The 12,277-nt window shown below is 43.6% G+C and overlaps 1 pseudogene; it reads left to right on the forward strand.

The window, feature by feature from the left end:
• Nucleotides 1-10,493, forward strand: part of LOC108530320 (ubiquitin-conjugating enzyme E2 variant 1 pseudogene) — a 12,136-nt pseudogene extending 1,643 nt beyond the window's left edge.
• Nucleotides 10,494-12,277: the final 1,784 nt, after the last annotated feature.

The following is a 12,277-nucleotide window of genomic DNA, read 5'->3' on the forward strand; positions in this document are numbered from 1 at the left end:
TTTTTTAATTAGCCTGGCATGGTGGCTGGCGTCTGTGGTCCCAGCTACTCTGGAGGCTCAGTTGGGAGGATTGCTTGAGCTCAGGAAGTTGAGGCTGCAGTGAATCATATTCTTGCCACTGCACTCCAACCTGGGCTAACTGAGTGAGATCCTGTCTCAATCAGTCAATCAATCAGTTCAAAAAGAGAGAACTGCACCAAGACCCAGAAGGAGAGCTTAGTCTCTTATTGAACTCCAGCTCGAAGGGGCCTGACACAGAGGGGCTCAGCCTTTGTCCCACAAAGTTCGCTCTTGTGACTTCTAAGTATGGTCTCACGTTTTCTTCTTTTTAGATTTTTTATTTGGTGTTTTTAGTTGACCTTAAACACTCTCCTATCCAAGGGGTCTCATGTTTTAAAAAGATGTTGCTAGCCTGGGCAATCTAGTGAGACAAAAATAAAATCTATTTAATTAAAAAAAAAAATTAGCTGGGCGTGGTGGCTTGCACCTGTACTCCAGATACTCAGAAGGCTGAGGTGGGAGGATTGCTTGAGCTCAGGAAGTCGAGGCTGCAGCCTGAGCAACAGAGCGAGACTTCATCCCTATTTGAAAAAAAGACATCATCTTCCAAACAAGCTGCCTTAAATAATTAATCATTCATTTATTTCCTACTATTTATGAATATATATATATATATGTATATATATATATATATATAGCTCCTATCAGAGTTTTTGATTAGCATGAGATGTTCAGACGCCCTCTTCTGCATTAATCATTATAGCAACTACCATTTGCGGAGGGCTGACTCTGGGCCAGCCTCCATGCCAAGTGCTTTACATGTACTAGCTCATTCAATCACCACTAGAAACCTCTGAGTGGGGTCTTATCACCCCCATTTTACTTAGGAGAAAACTGACACTCAAAAGAGGCTAAGTCACTTGCTTAAAGGCACATGACTGACTGTGGTCTAACCCTGGCCCGTCTTCCTGTAGAGTGGACTTGATTCAAACGCTTCCCTGTTCCTTGGGAGTGACGGAGTCCCAGCCCCATAGAAAGATACCTGGCCTGTCAGCACATACAGTTTTATCCTAAGTAAATGCTTGCGCATTCTCGTTATGCATTTAGAAGTCCTAATATAGTTCATGGTACCCATTCTATCTTGAGAGTTCCCTAGGGTTCTGGGACTCCAGGTCAGAATCACTAAGCTAGTCCAACCTTTTATCTCTCCTTTTGCCATACTCAATATACAGATAAGGATGCCGAAGCCCAAGGAGGGGCAGTGAAGTGGAGGCAGCCTTCCAAGAACCCCCTCAAAGGATCCCCTCATGTCATAAAACTAGGAAAGACTTTCCTCAGCCAGACACGGTGGCTCACGTCTATAATTCCAGCATTTTGGGAGACCAAGACAAGAGGATTGCTTGAGCTCAGGAGTTCAAGACCAGCTTGAGCAACATAGTGAGACCCTGTTTCTACAGAAGATTTCTTCTTTTCTCTTCTTTTTTTAAAAAAAATTTCCAACACTTATTTTAAGTTCGGGGATACATGTGCAGCATGTGCAGATTTGTTACGTAGGCAAACGTGTGCCACGGTGGTTTGCTGCACAGATCATCCCATCACTCATGTATTAAGTCCAACATCCATTAGCTATTCTTCCCGATGCTCTCCCTTCTCCCACCTCCTACTCTCCGACAGGTCCTAGTGTGTGCTGTTGCCCCCCCGCCACATGTCTATGTGTTAACATAATTCAGTTCCCACCTGTAAGTGAGAACATGCAGTATTTGGTTTGCTGTTTCTGCATTAGTTTGCTGAGGATAATGGCTTTGAGTTCCATCCATGTCCTTGCAAAAGACATGATTTTATTTTTTATTTATTTATTTATTTTTGAGATGGAATCTCACTTTTCGCCTAGGCTGGAGTGCAGTGGCACGATCTCAGCTCACTGCAACCTCTGCCTCCCAGGTTGAAGTGATTCTCCTGCCTCAGCCTCCCGAGTAGCTGGGATTATAGGAGCCTGCCATTACACCCAGCTAATTTCCCATATTTTTGGTAGTGACAGGGTTTCACCATATTGGCTAGGCTGGTCTCAAACTCCTGACCTTGTGATTTGCCTGCCTTGGCCTCCTGAAGTGCTGGGAGTACAGGCATGAGCCACCATGCCCAGCTGATCTCATTCTTTTTTATGGCTGCATAGTATTCCATGGCTCTACAAAATTATTTCTTAAAAATTAGCTGGGTGTGGTGGCACACACCTGTAGTTCTAGTTACTTGGGAGGCTGAGGCAGCAGGATTGCTTGAACCCAGGAGGTAGAGGCTGCTATGAGCCATGATCACACCACTAAACTCCAGCCTAGGTGACAGAGCAAGACCCTGTCTCAAAGAAAGAAAGAAAGAAAGAAAGAAAGAAAGAAGGAAGGAAGGAAGGAAGGAAGGAAGGAAGGAAAGAAAGAAAGAAAGAAAGAAAGAAAGAAAGAAAGAAAGAAAGAAAGAAAGAAAGAAAGAAAGAAAGAAAGAAAGAAAAGAGCTCCTTGGTCCTTGTGTCATTTTTCCCCATCTCCTCCCTTTGTCCTCCCTCCTTACCTCACTCCCTGAATTCCTTCCTTTTCAAGCTTCTAGTGAGCCTCTGCTCTATGCCAGGCCCCTGGTGCTGGGGACACAGGGTCAAACAAGTACTTCTTGCCATTCTTTCCATTTCTTGCGGGCTGTAGCACAGTGCCGCACATGCTATATTATTAAGTTATCTCCACCACAAACGCCGTTTCCACCAGATGCCATCAGTGGCAACACGATCTACAGTCTCACCCACTGGCGTTGCAGGATAGAATACAGCATAGCCCGCACCCACCTCCCCACCCCTCCATCCCTACCTACCTCTGCCCTCCTTCCTAAAAAGGGCAGACGCCATTTCCATTAGCCCTGTAGGGGGCACTGTCTGCCTCCTCCCTTTTTTAAAAGGGACCAGCTGGTAGACAGACTTTGCGTATCTGCCTTTTCTCCTTCATGCTTTCCTGCCATTGGTGACTCATTGCTAATCAATTTTCTCTCTTCCTTGTGCCAGTTTTATAGCCAGGCTTTGCCATCTGCCTGGTGGGCGAGTTGTGTTAGTCTGTGTTTGTGTTAATAAATTAGTTCGAGTAACATTATCTGTGCTGGCTCCTAGGAATATAGACAACAGTTAGCCCTGGTGTCTGCCCTAGGGAAGCTCACAGTATGGTGTGGGAAGGGGAGGTTGCTATTCCCACACTCTGCGAAAAGCCTGCTGTATAGGGTAGCTTCATTGCTAAGCATGGGCTTGCACTGCATTTAGGGCATATTTACTACGCCCCAAAGAGCCCTGGGCAACACAAGGGCCCCTTTGGCTCTCTTGGCTCTGAAAGGAAGCCAGGAGTCTTGGTGGGAACCCTCTAATAGCCAGAGGAGGGAAACGTGGCCCAGGAGAAAACCCTATTTGTTAGCAGTCTGGGAGTCATCTGTCCTTCCAGACCGACTTTTAGTAAGCATAACATCAGTTAAAATAATTTTTTTTTTTTTTTTTGGACACAAAGCCTTGCTGTACCGCCCAGGCCGGAGTGCAGTGGTGGGAGCTTGGTTCACTGCAACTTCCACCTCCCGGGTTCAAGCAATTCTGCCTCAGCTTCCTGAGTAGCGGGGATTACAGGCGTCTGTCACCATGCCCAGCTAATTTTTGTATTTTTAGTAGAGATGGGATTTCACCATGTTGACCAGACTGGTCTCAAACTCCTGACCTCAAGTGATCTGCCTGCCTTGACCTTAAAATAATTTTGAATAAACATGATCTTTAACATTGTTACAAAAGTAGTAATGTGCTCAATGAAAAAAATTTTAGTGATAGAGAAATAAAATGAATTTCAACCTTACCTTCAATCTATCTCACGGTTAACACTTTAGTATGCTAATTTCCAGGTATACATAATACATATTATAATCATATAGATACATATGTATATGTGTTTTTATATACAAATATATGTGGAAAGAGCTAGAGAGATTATTTTCTTTCTTTTTTTTATTTTTTGAGACGGAGTTTCACTCTTGTCGCCCAGGCTGGAGCCCAATGGTGTGATCTCGGCTCACTGCAACCTCCGCCTTCCGTGTTCAAACCATTCTCATTCCTCAGCCTCCTGAGCAGCTGGGATTACAGGCATGTGCCACCATGCCCAGCTAATTTTTATATTTTTAGTAGAGACGGGGTTTTGCCATGTTGGCCAGGCTGGTCTTAGAACTCCTGACCTCAGGTGATCCACCTGCCTCGGCCTTCCAAAGTGCTGGGATTACAGGCATGAGCCATTGCACCTGGCCAATAGATCATTTTCAAAACATAAATAAAACATAATAAAATACTAGGCTGGGTGTGGTAGCTCACATCTGTAATCCCAGCACTTTGGGAGGCTGAGGCGGGTGGATCACCTGAGGTCAGGAGTTTGAGACCAGCCTAGCCAACATAGTGAAATGCCGTCAAACCCTGTCTCTACTAAAAATACAAAAAATTAGCTGGGCATGGTAGCAGGTGCCTGTAATCCCAGCTACTTGGGAGCCTGAGGCATGAGAATCACTTGAACCTGGGAGGTAGAGGTTGTAGTGAGCCGAGATCGTGCCACTGCACTCCACCCTGGGGATTAGAGCAAGACTTTGTCTCAAAAAATATATAAATATGTGTGTAATATTAAACATATAAAAATACCTGTTATAACATGTTATCTATATAATAATATATCTTATATAATATATCTGTTATTCAAATTGCTTTGTCTTCCAAACAGAGCGCTAAGACGTGCACATCTTTCCACGTTGGCAGGTGTAGATGGATCTCCCTCATTCTTTTTATCAGCTGTCTAGTATGGACGTACCATGAAGTACCCAATTCTCTGGTGATACACATGCGATTCCTGTCTTTTGTTATTATGAACAATGCTGCAAAGAACCCCTATATATTTATCTTTGCTCACTTTTGCCATTATTTCAATAAAATAAGTTCTCAAAAGCGGAATGGATTTGATCAAAGGGCACATAAATATAAAGTTCTGATGAAATAGATGAATTTCTTCCCAAAAATAATATTGAAATTTGCATTTGCCCCAGGACTGATGAGAGACCAACTGACACTCTCCCCAGCACTGGGTGCCTTTTATTTTTTGCAGAGTCTGATACATACATGAAATGTATTATCCCATTGTTGTTTTCATTTGGATTTCTGTGGAGTCAAACATCTCTTCCTGAGTTGATTAGCCATTTGAATGTCATCTTCTATAAAGTGTATTTTCCCATGTCATCTGTCCATTTTTCTTTTCTTTTTTTGAGACAGAGTCTCACTCTGTTGCCCAGGCTGGAGTGCAGTGGTGTGATCTTGGCTTACCGCAACTTCCTTCTCCCAGGGTCAAGCAATTCCTCTGCCTCAGCCTCCCAAGCAGCTGGAACTACAGGCACCCACCACCATGCCTGGCTAATTTTTGTATTTTTGGTAGAGACAGGGTTTCACCATGTTGCCTGTGCTGGTCTTGAACTACTGACCTCAATTGATCCGCCCGCCTAGGCCTCTGTAAGTGTTAGGATTACAGGTGTGAGCCACCACGCCTGGTCGTATTTTTCTTACTCATGGTTTTCTTCTTTCCTTTGTACTTTTTAAATTTTTTAAAATAATTAATTAATTTATTATTATTATTTTATATCCTTTATCTATTACTTGCACTCTAAGTACTTCTTCCTGATGATTAGCTGTTACCTATAATATGGCATTTTTTGAAGCAGAGTCGCTCACCCTACCTTGGGTTGAGCAGCTAATTTGTTTTTTTTAGTAAGGGACGGGTTTTTCACATGTGCCAGTGATGCTTTCTTGACTATACGTGTCGAAGGGATTACAGTTTGGTGGTAGCCCACCTACAGGACACATTATTCAAACAAAACGGGAAGAACCATGTGCGCCACACCCCATTGTTTGAGGGTTTTTGTTCCACCATTCTGATAACAAATGATCCTTCGGTACTCCAGGAGTTGGATACCCTTAACTCACCAACGAACTGGACACCCCATCAAATGAACGAACACCACAACAAAGGTAAGGGGTTGGAGTACAATGGCGTGATCTCGGCTCACTGCAACCTCCGCCTCCCAGGCCAAGTGATTCTCCTGCCTCACCCTTCCAATTAGCTGTGGTCACAGATGCGTGCCACCATACCCGGCTAATTTTTTGTATCTTCAGTAGAGACAAGGTTTCACCATATTGGCCAGGCTGGTCTCGAACTCCTGACCTTGTGATCTGCCTGCCTTGGCCTCCCAAAGTGCTGAGATTACAGGCGTCAGCAACTGTTCCTGGCCTGTACTTTTTTTTTTTTTAAGTTGATTTGTAGGAGGTCTTTGCATATCAGGTTATTAGTTCTTATCGGCCATGTGGAAAGTAAATCAATACTTTTTATAGTTTAGTGTTTGTCATTTGCCTTGCATATGTTTTTCCCCCTACATAAGTTTAAAATATTTACCTAGTAAGATCTGTCCATCTTCTTCTTCTTTTTTTTTTTTTTTTTTTTTTTGAGATGGAGTTTCACTCTTGTTGCCCAGGCTAGAGTGTAATGGTGCGATCTCTGCTCACTGCAACTTCTGCCTCCCGGGTTCAAGGGATTCTCCTGCTTGCCTCAGCCTCCTGAGTAGCTGGGATTACAGGCATGTGCCACCACACCCGGTTAATTTTTGTATTTTTAGTAGAAACGGGGTTTCTCCATGTTGGTCAGGCTGGTCTCGAACTCCTGAACTCAGGTGATCCACCCGCCTCAGCCTCCCAAAGTGCTGGGATTACAGGCGTGAGCTACCACGCCCGGCCTGACCATCTTTTCCTTGAAAACTTCTGGGATTTGTGTCATATTTTAGAAAGATTTTCTCCACTCCGTGATTAGGAAAACATTCTCTGATATTTTCTTCTAGCAAGTTTATGGTTTTGTTTTTTACCTATGCATACTTAATCCATCTGGAATTTATTTCAGTGTATGCAGTAAGTTAGAGATTCAGTTTGGCTTTTTTCCAGAAGGCTCATCAACATGTAGTTTCCCCCTACATATGTGAAATGCCACCCTTACCATACACCAGATTTTCTTATGTGTTTAGGTCTATTTGTGAATTCAATTCCACTCTACTTCTTTGTCTTCAGTTTCTGAGCTAACACACTTTAATTATTGTAACTTTTAAGATGCTCACACTCTTTTCCAAACCTTTCTCACTATAATAGCAACAAATCTCCTGAGAAGCTGCACACCCTTTCTTTGGCTCTGTTAATGTCTCTACAATGAGGTCAAACCGCCTCCTCAAGGTGACTGTAAATCTTTCTGCTCACTTTCCTTTGTTTATTCCACACTGAGCACCTGCTCTGTGTCTTGGCTGTGTGGGATCCGCAGAGACAGAGGGAACAAAACAGACGCAGACCCGGCTTTACATGCTGACTTCAGTGATTAACCCTCAAGGCCACTGTAATTTCCATGATGACAAGTTCAGGGACACTTCACTGTTGCTCCCAGGGACTCTCCTGGAAACCATGCCCAGATCTCATTGCTTTCGGATGCCCTCCAGCCATGGCTCAGCCAAGGCCAGTGGTAACAGAGCCAAAAGAAGTTAAATTTTAAATAAACCTGACTTCCTCTCCAACATTGTTAGAGAAACCCTGATCCAGTTCATTCTGTTCCCATTAGATAAGAAAAAGCCAAAAAAGATGCAGTCATTGGGAACTGTGGTATGCTGTGAGCTTTTGGAAATAGACCTTTCTTTCTTTCTTTCTCTTTCTTTCTTTCTTTCTTTCTTTCTTTCTTTCTTTCTTTCTTTCTTTCTTTCTTTCTTTCTTTCTTTCTTTCTTTCTTTCTTTCTTTCTTTCTTTCTTCCTTTTCTTTCTCTCTCTCTCTCTCTCTCTTTCTTTCTTTCTCTTTTTCTCTCTCTCTCTTTCTTTCATCTTTCTTTCTTTCTTTCCTTTGTTTTTTTCTGGAAGGGAAGAAAATGGAAGAAAGACTCTGAGAAGGCTAACTTATCTGGAAATGGTCTTTGAAGCTCAGCAGTGAGAAGACAGCATGGTATAGGTCTGGTCCTGTGACCTTGAGCACGTCATTGAACGTCTCTGGGCCCCATTTCACAAACATTCAGGTTCAACAAATAGGCGCTGTGCCAGAAGCTTTATTTACGTACAGTCTTATTGGATCCTCAGAACATTCTTATGAGGTAGAATCATTACTCCCTGGTTTACGCACAAGAATACCAAGATTCAAAAGGAAAATAGACAGTATGCCTGACGCCACTTATTTGGAAGTTGCAGAGCCAGCACAGGGTGCTTCTCTGTGTTACTGGGCAGAGTATCGGGGGTGGGGTGGGGCGGGGTTCCTCACCCCTGCCAGGAATCAGGACTCACGATGAAGCTACAGCCATTAAGACAGCATGGTATCCACACAAGGACAGACACATTGACCCCTGAGAAAGAGTAGAGAGACCAGAATCTGGAAAAATTATTCCACAGCATAAACAAAGCACTAGTTGGTTAAGGACCTAAATTTCAAAAATAGAACTTTAAAACTCTTAGTAGAAAATATAAGTGGTGTGCCTATGGTCCCAGCTACTCAGGAGGCTGAGGTGGAAGGATCACCTGAGCCCAGGGAGGTAGAGGCTACAGTGAGCCACGATCGTACCACTGCACTCTAGTCTAGGGGACACGGCAAGTCCCTTAAAAAAACAAAGCAAAACAAAACTTCTACAATTCAGTAAGAAAGAAAAGTGGACACAAAAGGTATAAGCAGGCGTTTTTGTTTGTTTTTTGTTTTGAGACAGAGTTTCGCTCTTGTTGCCCAGGCTGGAGTGCAATGGCATGATCTCGGCTCACCACAACCTCCACCTCTGGGGTTCAAGTGATTCTCCTGCCTCAGCCTACCGAGTAGCTGGGATTACAGGCACATGCCACCACGCCTGGCTAAGTTTTTGTATTTTTAGTAGAGACAGAGTTTCTTCATGTTGGTCAGGCTGATCTTGAGCTCCCGACCTCAGTGATCCGCCCCCCTCAGCCTCCCAAAGTGCTGGGATTACAGGCGTGAGCCACCACGCCGAGCCGAGCAGGCATTTAAGAGAAGAAGAAACACGTACAGCCAGTAAGTTTAAAGAGATGTCAAACGTTGTTAGTGATAGGAAAACGCAAACCGAGGCTCAGTGAAACACCATTTTACATCCCTTCAATTTGCAACAGTTTAAAGTTTGATAATATGGAGTGTTGGAAGGATGTAGAGCTCCAGGATCTCTTGCATGTTGCTGGTGGGAATTTAAATTGGTGATACCATTATGGAAAAGTCTGGCGTAGTCTTCTAAAACCAAACATTCTTATAGCTTATGACCCAGCAGTTTTACCCTAGCTACGCTGTCCATGCAGTAAAACTGGAAACTATCGGGGATCCATTGCATTTGCTCATAATTATTAATTCCCTCTTCACCTTGCTAGGCCTCTTTGTTGGAAAAAGACCTTTTCCTAGCAGAGCTGCAGCTGACTCTTGGCCTTACAGAATAAGAACTAGAAATAAATGTTTGGTGCAATAAGCCATTAAAGTATTGGGGTTATTTTTTTTTTTTCTATAGGAAAGGATGAAAACACACCCTACGTCAAATGCCATGGGAGAGTGATGAATAGACCTTGATACACTCATGTACGGTACACAATAGACAGCAATCAGGATGAATGAACTACAGAGACATGCCTCAGATGTGAATTAATCTTGCCAATCTGATAGTAAGCGAGAAAAGTAGATCTCAAAAGATTATAGGCCGGGCACAGTGGCTCATGCCTGTAATCCCAGCACTTGGGAGGCTGAGGTGGGCGGATCACAAGGTCAGGAGTTGGAGACCAGCCTGGACAATGTAGTGAAGCCCCATCTCTACTAAAAATACGAAAAATTAGCCGGGCACAGTGGTGTGCACCTGTAATCCCAGCTACTCGGGAGGCTGAGGCAGGAGAATTGCTCGAATCTGGGAGGCGGAGGTTGCAGTGAGCCAAGATTGTGCCACTGCACTCCAGCCTGGGTGACAGAGCAAGACTCTGTCTCCGACAAAAAAAAAAAAAGATTATATTATTTCGTGAAGTTAAAAATGACTAACATTAAAAATACTATTTTGAGCCTTGGAGCAACAGCAACACAAGATGGTAGTCAATTTATGAAAACAGAATATGCAGCTATAATAATAGAACATGGACCTAAATACTCCACAGCACCTCCCTTTGTAAGATTTGTAACAAAAATTAATAAGAATGGAGTTAGTAGTTCTAATGGAGTGGTGGACCAAGAACCTTATTAGTGCTAGCAAAATGGCAGAATCCATGTAACATCAAAGTTGTCCTGCAAGAGCTTCAGTGTCTAATGAAGTCTAGTGAAAACTTGAAATTTCCTCAGCCGCCTGAACGACAGCATTACAGCAATTATCCAAAAGAAAAACCACAGGCCCTTTTCCTTCGAGTCCCTGGAGTTTGCTTTAAATGGCTTCATTTTCCACAGTAGTAAATTTTCTAGATACATCTTGTAGACCTCAAAGTACAGGAAAAGAAGCTCATTCAAGGGAAATTTATCTTAAGATACCGTAAATGATACTAATTTTTGTCCATTTGAAACATGTAAGTTGTGTTATCATCAAAAATGTACTCTTAAGGAATATACATCATTGCAAGAAATTATAACAAGGAAAACGAGAATGGTGAGCAGGCAGGACCCAGGCGGATGGGGACCTGGTGCCAGGGAAGGAAGGCTGACTCATCCATGAAGCACCATAGGCACCGTGCCTAGGGCCCACAATACCTTTAGGGGTCCATGAAAATGTGTTTTTTGTTTTGTTTTGTTTTGTTGTGTTTTTTGAGACAGAGTCTCACTCTGTTGCCCAGGTTGGAGTGCAGTCATGCTATCTTAGCTCACTGCAACCTCCACCTCCCAGTTCAAGCGATTCTGGTGCCTCAGCCTCCTGCGTAGCTAGAACTACAGGCATACGCCACCATGCCTGGCTAATTTTTAATTTTTGTATTTTTTGTAAAGATGGGGGCCTTGCTATGTTGCCCAGGCTGGTCTCGAACCCCTGAGCTCATGATCCACCCACCTCAGCCTCCCAAAGTGCTGGGATTACAGAAGTGAGCCACCGCCCGTGGCCGTTATTATTATCTTTTTAATCAGAAGAAACTAATGAACTTTTTAGGTCAAAGAAAATGTTTTACTATATAACAACATATTCTTTATTACCAATGCAATCATAAAATATACGTATACATATATATTTTTGTACACATGTGGTATACATATATATTTTTGTGCACGTGTATATGTGTGTTTAGGAAGAGGCCCACAAAAGCAAAATGTCCAGGATCCATGCTGCAGGGGATGCAGGTATAGTTATTTGAACCTAGAAAGTCAAGGTACTAGCTTTGGTTTGGGGTGAGATGTTACATTATTATTATTTGTTTGTTTTTGAGAAGTGGTCTTGCTCTGTCCCCCAGGCTGGAGAGCAGTGGCACGATCATGGCTCACTGCAGCCTTAACCTCCCAGGCTCAAGCTATCTGGGTCTACAGGCCTGTGACACTACACCCAGCTAATTTTTTCTATTTTTTGTAGAGGTGAGGATCTCTCTGTGTTGCCTGGGCTGGTCTCAAACTCCTCAAGCAATCCTCCCACCTTGGTGTCCCAAAGTCCTGGAATGATAGGCATGAGCCACTACCAGGCCTGGCCTCTTTTTTTCTTTTCTGCTTTTTTTCAGAGACAAAGTGTTTCTAGAGACAGGGTCTCACTTTGTCACCCAGGCTGGGGTGCATTGGCACAACCACAGCTCACTTCAGCCTGGAACTTCTGGGTTCGAACAGTCCTTCCATCTGGGCCTCAAAAGGAGCCAGGAATATAGGCTCATGCCAACACACCCAACTAATTTGTTTTTATTTTTTGTAGAGACAGGGTCTCCATATGTTGCCCAGGCTAGTCCTGAACTCCTGGGCTCAAACCATCCTCCAGCCTCAGCCTCCTAAAGTGTTAGGCTTACAGGCACGAGCCACCATGCTGGCCCTGGACCTGTTATGAACGTGCCATTGCCCAGGTGCAATGACTCATGCCTGTAATCCCAGCACTTTGGGAGGTCGAGGCAGGCGGATCACTTGAGGTCCGGAGCTCGAGAACAGCCTGGCCAACATAGTGAAACCCCATCTCTACTAAAAATACAAAAAATAAAAAAAATAAAAAAATTAGCCAGGCATAGTGGCATGTGCCTGTAATCCCAGCTACTCGGGAGGCTGAGGCAGGAGAATCACTTGAA

The sequence above is a fragment of the Rhinopithecus bieti genome, unplaced genomic scaffold (assembly GCF_001698545.2).
Source record: "Rhinopithecus bieti isolate Rb0 unplaced genomic scaffold, ASM169854v2 scaffold_6907, whole genome shotgun sequence".
Classification (NCBI taxonomy): Eukaryota; Metazoa; Chordata; class Mammalia; order Primates; family Cercopithecidae; genus Rhinopithecus; species Rhinopithecus bieti.